The following is a 6475-nucleotide window of genomic DNA, read 5'->3' as shown; positions in this document are numbered from 1 at the left end:
TTTTGTCTATGTTTCAGAGAAGGAACTATCAAATAAAAGAACAATTCTAATTCAATTGGTTACTATAATGACAGAACAGTTCAACAAAGCCAAAGGAGTCTGAGAAAGGAAAGATTTACTGACCAGCTGATTCCCAGAGGCACATTAGTCAAATTTTGACAGCTTGTATACAAGGTAAGCTGCCAAACTGAGTAAATGAAAGCAGAACAAATCCAGAAGGAGAAAGTATAGCTTGCTTTATGTAAGTAAATATAAGTCAGCTATCACAGAATATATTTCAGAAACAGGTAGTTATTCTATACTGCAGATGGCACAGCTGCCAGTGCTTATCTGAAAAGAAAGGCATTCTATTCCAGAATAGCTCTCACAGCATTGCATTAGCCAATTCAGAAATATAAACAACTTTTTTCTCTTCTCCTTTGCCTCCATTTTCTATTGGCTTTTTTGCTTTGCTCATTTAGGATGAAAGTCAGGTTCTGAGCTGACTAGCTGCATGGGACTCCCAGTATAAACTTCAAGCATTTTAGCCTAACAAATTATAGGAAACGTGAAGCTGAGCAATTACAAAGGAAATGATTGAAAGGAAGAGTCAGTACAGATGTAGAATAATGCGACACAAGAAGAAAAAACACATTGAAATCCAATCCAGCCTATTTTTTGCCAACAAAATAATGAGTTTATGATTTGCAGATTGAATATAACTAAGTAGAAAGGTAGTTTTCATAATAATGATTTGTAGAGTCACCCCTCTGCTGGGTAAGTATTCCTTATGCACTAGAGTAATATCTGGTCTTGCTATTATAGTTAAGGGACTATAACCCTTTTTTTACATAAACCTCTATATTCAGGAGCTTGTAATTTGCTTATAAAAATCCTCAACATGCTGAAACTTGAGGTAAGATGTTAGTCTAGAAGTAATTTTTAGAATATTTTCTAAAAAAAAAAGTCAAATTTTAAACAAATAAAAAATTTTTCGTGTTTACTGTACCCTCCTATTCTGCTCATATGTTGCACATTGTATTCCTTTTAATACCATATTATGGGTTCTGGTGTCCTAAGGCACATACACATATATACATGTATTCAATAATAAAAATAAAAATCTTACCAATAACAGAAAACCTCTCACAAGCAAAAATTAAAAAAAAAAACAAACAACAAAACCAAACATAAAACCCCACATCCAAACCAAACCAAACCAACAAACAAACAAACAACAAAAAAAACCAACAACACCAACAACACCAACAAACCCCCACAGAAACCCCCACAAACATTATGCATACCCAGAAGCTACTTATTCTAAAATCGAGTAGATGTTTCAGGCTGTGGATCTATAATATACAAATGCATATATTCATGCCAGTATTCTGAAGGTCAGGATGGAGTATAAGTTAAACCCACAAAGGTCAGAAATCAAGTGTTATGGCTGAAATTGTATTCCAAAAGGACAAGAGCATCTATTTCAGTTGGCCCAATAATGTGAAAGTTCACAAGGTAAAGAGATTCACTCACCAGGCATAAACTCTGAAAAGCATTTGAAAATTATGCTTTCAGAGCCACATTGCTGAAAGAGAACCTCCTGATGCAAAATGATGTCTTTGTAATTCTGGCAACATGGAAAGAAGCACAACATATTAGATGTTGAGCAATGCTAGCATTTAATAATTGTAACTGTGAAAAATAGAACCTCTAGCTTGAGAAGACCAAAATATTTCAGGTAAGTAAACTTGTCCTTTACAAATGAGGGGCTTTTGCCCTCTTTTCATAACCAAGGTCTTGTTTTGCCTTTGTCTGCAAAATATAAAAGAGTTGCTATCTACTTAAATTTTCCTTCAGCTCTTCAGAAGTGCATCAGTGTGCTTTGCATCACTGCTAAGCATCTAATTTGTCTCTCACTGCTGTATCAAAAACATGACCCCTCACTTGTTGAAAATATTTTGAACACTCATTGTCCCATGATAGAACTTCCTTGTCATCATCTTGAATCCAACAGGGTCTTCAAGTATATTTTCTGAACCAGCTTAAACCATGCTGAGCATCTCTTTCAAATAACCTATTGCTGACAATTTTCCCAGTAATGGAGACAATGTAGGGAAGAGTGACACTGATATTGAATGCCTCAGGAGACACATAAGTACATAAGTAACTTACTAGTAAGAAACACTAGGAGTCTTTAAAAAGGAAATCATGGTGAATGTGGTTTCTCCATCTAAAAGAGCTACCGCACCTCCCTTGAAAGAAACCATAAATCTTAAAGTATGATACTATTCTCAGAGAAAGAACAGATCCAGGTTGGAACCTTTCTTTTTGAAAAGTCAACATAAGAACAAAAACAGATGGAAAAAATTATCTATCTACTGGTACCTCTGGTTAAAAGTCAGAATTGATCCTTTTGGTATACTTGAGTTAGTCCATCTGAATGTGTTGCAATGATAGGTATAGAGAAGAGACTACCTTACCTCCATTTGTGCTCATTACTGAGCAATTTAATATGAAGGACTGGACTGTGTACTTTTTCTCTTGTGGTTCTCTGGTCTCAAACATGCTCTCAGGCCACACTCAGAGGATCTACAGGTATCATGCCTCTTGATTTTGCTAGTACTCTTTTGCACTATTCTCTCACATCAGTCCACTTCCTCCCTTTTGCAGCAGCAAGATCAGTGGTATTGGCTTAGCTTGAAGGATTGATACAAGAGAGGCTGGCACACTACAAAGCACATTGCCAAGAAAAAATTCTCTTCATCTCTGAGATCTTCCTGTGTAAATCTGGACATCATTCTGTTCCCATGCAGCACCACATCCTTCATGACACCTATTTCAGTTCCACCAACCTTTCCACACAGATCTTCCTGGAGAAGGCAGAAGTTTGTGTGTTTTACCAAGTAGTGACAACTCTTTCTCTGACTTGTTCATCCTGCCTTTGGGCTGCCTCTTCTCAAAACTTTCCTACCCTGGATTTCACAGTTCCTACGGTGACTGTTAAAGTGTTCTTTCCCAGGGGCAGCAAAGGTGACCTGAGATGACAAGAAATTGAGAACTGCAGAATACTTTAGGTTGGAATGGACATTTGAGGTTTTCTGGGGGAAAGCTTCTCTTCAAAGCAGGTTTAATATATTGTCAGCTTACTCAGGTCTATGTGCAGCTGAGTTTTGAGTGTTTGCAAGAGTGGAGAACCTTTAGACCCTCTGGGCATCCAGTTCCAGTCTCTGTCTTCATTGTGAAAAACTTTTCCTTTACATTCAGGGAAATGTAGAAGCAAATTTTGTCTGTTGTGCCTTTTTCTTTTGTTAGGCACTTCTGTGAAGAGTACGGCTGCTGCGCTGAAACACCACCCTGCAACATCCCTATATTCTACCATGAGAACCTTGGAAAAAGCAATTAGATCACCACACACTTCTGCATCGTGGAGAAACAGCTCCCTCACTTTCACATGAATCAAATACTTCAGCCCCTTAAACACTCCACTGTTTTAGTGGTCCTCTGCTGGAAGCATTGTTATGTTACAGCATCACTCCAGTTTGTATTTTTTTCCTTTTACTGGAAACACTGTTTTATGTCTACTTGTACAATGTGGTTGAGTGTCTCGGATATCCTAACTCTGATTTCACTAGTGCAGTGCAGAGGCATCTGGGCTCCTGGAAGACATTGGCCCTGGACCAGCTCTTTTCTCCTGGATCATCTGTCTCACTGTGATACAAATCACACTTCAATCAGCAGTTAATAATGACTGCCATAAACAATGAGCAATAGAGAAGGTATTCACATTGTGAAAGGAATAAGGCATCTGCTTGCTGACATCTGTGTGAAACATTTTGAGGCCAAATGTCAGATTACATGGTAGCTGAAGTACTGATAATTCTCTTAATAATATACACAGTGAAATGTTCCTGGTGACTTTTGTATGCAAAATATATTGAATTTCATCCTGTTTACAGAAAATGTCAGCAAACATATTTTGCTCAGTTTCTGTTCCCCATATACCATACCCTGCTACATTTAGAGAATTAAAAATTACATTTATAATTAATCTTTTTAGCTAGTGTTTTGAGAAAGTCTACCAAAAAAAAAATCACAGCTGGTTGCAGAGAAAATTTTTGCTTAATTCCCCATGTTAAAATTCACTAGTCATAGTGAGATTTTCATGCTATTAAATGGATGACTGAATGTTTTGCTATCACTAGCTGATGCCTTGATGATATGATGTTTCATTTCCTATGAAGTATACACAAGGATCTCTCAGCCACAGGTCCTGACTGACCACAGGTGTCACACGAATGCACAGACATAGTAACAGAGTTAATAGAGCTGAGTGTGTTTGCAGAGTAATTTCTGAAACTACATGGATGGAATAGAAGGATCTTGACTGAACATTTTCCCAAAAGTCTATCTCTATTAAATGGTAAACCATTACCTGTTGCAGCAGCTGAAAATGAAAGATAAACTTCATAGCCATTCTGCAGACAACACTATACTGTGGCCAGTTCAGTGAAATTTAGAACTTAAATGTTCGAGCTAGTCACATGACATGTTAGCAACCAGTTCTTGCAGAATGGTGCTGTAATTCAGTGGCCATCATCTGTAATAGAAGAAATAATTATCTTTAAAATGCAGGGTTAAAATAAATTGAATAAAATATATTGTTCTGAATGAAACATGCATTGTTACATGGCTGGTCACCTCTAAATAAAAACTACCTAGGTTTGCTTCAAATGCTTAAAATTGAGGTATTAAATTTCCAGAGTGTTGAGAATGTTACTTATATTACTAAACTCAAAAAAAAAAAGTCAGTACTACCAGTTTCAGAAAGATTAGCTTTGATATGATCAAAGCTACACAAGTACATGGTCACTTCACCCACCATTTTGGGTTACTTCAAAAATGAATAAGCACTTTTTGAAGACTGAAGAAGGAAATATTTCAGGAGTAATTGTAAAATCAGGTTCCAGGTCAGTGGTAGAACTTAAGGGTCTACCCATGGAAGGGGAACTGGAGCTAGATGATCCTTGAGGTCCCTTCCAACCCAGACCATTTTATGATTCTATGATTCTAAATTAATTTACTAAAAATGAAACCTTTGTGAAACTTTTAATATTACCCCGTAATAATGGATGAACACAAATATGAAATCACTGTAATGACCTCCAAAGTGAGGGTGGTTATGCTATTGTAAATATCTTTTGTTTACAGAGGTATTGATTACACTGCCAAAATAAATTGACTTGCATGAATACAATCTGGGAAACAAGAATTTAAATTTCTAGTCTAGATCTTCAGCTGATGAATATGGATAAAAGCTCATTGATTGCATCTAATTCTCATCAGCTAAGGCTTTGACCCTCCATTTTTACTACAGTGAAGATATAATTTCCTATTCAAAAAAAAAAAAAAAAAGACCCTGCCACAGATTCCAACTGTTCCTTGCATGTCAAATCAAAATCAAGGTCATATACACAACTTGGAATACATTCACATAGTATTGCAGATAAAATCATGCAGGCTAATTTGAAATTATGATTAATTTTAGTTGATTTCTGATTCTAATGTTTCAGTCCACATCTACAAAACAGATAATGTTATTTAGCATTGTACTTCTATGTCCAAGGAATTTACCCATTATTAATCAAACACTTAGGATTGTTGCTCCTTTGTCTAGGTAATAGCATCTTCTTCATTGACTAATCCACTTATATTCAATAAGATGAAGTGAGTCACCTGAAATAAAAATGGAAGGAATGGACTCTTATTACTCGAGTCAACTATTTTGAGTCCTATGCCATTCTAATGCAGCTTAATTGCAGACAAATACAGCTGTTGTTATTTGTTTAATGATGACTCATGCAGCTGTGGATAACAAAGCTCTTTTCACTAAAAAACAATTTAGACCTACCATGGCTAATATTAATAACTGACCATATTTATAGATACTTTGAACTAGAGCTGTCATAGGAATCTTTCTGAATTTGAAATATCTTAGCAAAAAAATTTTATTCATATATTTAGCTGAAATATTTTGTAAAGCTTAGTCTCAAATAAGAAAATTCAATCCAGCATATAGAGGCGTGCCCCCTGTGACATTTCTAGCAAATACTATATTTCTTTATACTTCAAAAGAAAACTCTTAAGGAAAAAAATACCTCTGTATGCAGTTTTGAAATGTTGGGGTTTTTTTCCTATAAAGAAACTACCAGGCTTCATCTGGTTCTATTAAGATTCAATGTGGTTCCTTGAAATAGTTAAATGGCATTTTTAATGCAGGCCCACATGCAAATATGGAGTTGGGCATTTTAAGGCATTGTGAAGATATCTCAAATGTAATAAGGAGACACCTAATCCTGTTGCAAATACCTGAATTTTTATGGGATTGGTTGTTGAATGATCAATGTTCTTCTAGTACCATGTCTAACTTTTTCCCCCTATATTTGAAAGATAATTTTTGTATCCAAGTTCCTTATTTTTCCCTTTTGAACCCAAG

Source organism: Melospiza georgiana, chromosome 2 (assembly GCF_028018845.1).
Source record: "Melospiza georgiana isolate bMelGeo1 chromosome 2, bMelGeo1.pri, whole genome shotgun sequence".
Classification (NCBI taxonomy): Eukaryota; Metazoa; Chordata; class Aves; order Passeriformes; family Passerellidae; genus Melospiza; species Melospiza georgiana.
The sequence above is the reverse complement of the archived record's forward strand: the minus strand, read 5'-3'. Positions refer to the sequence as shown.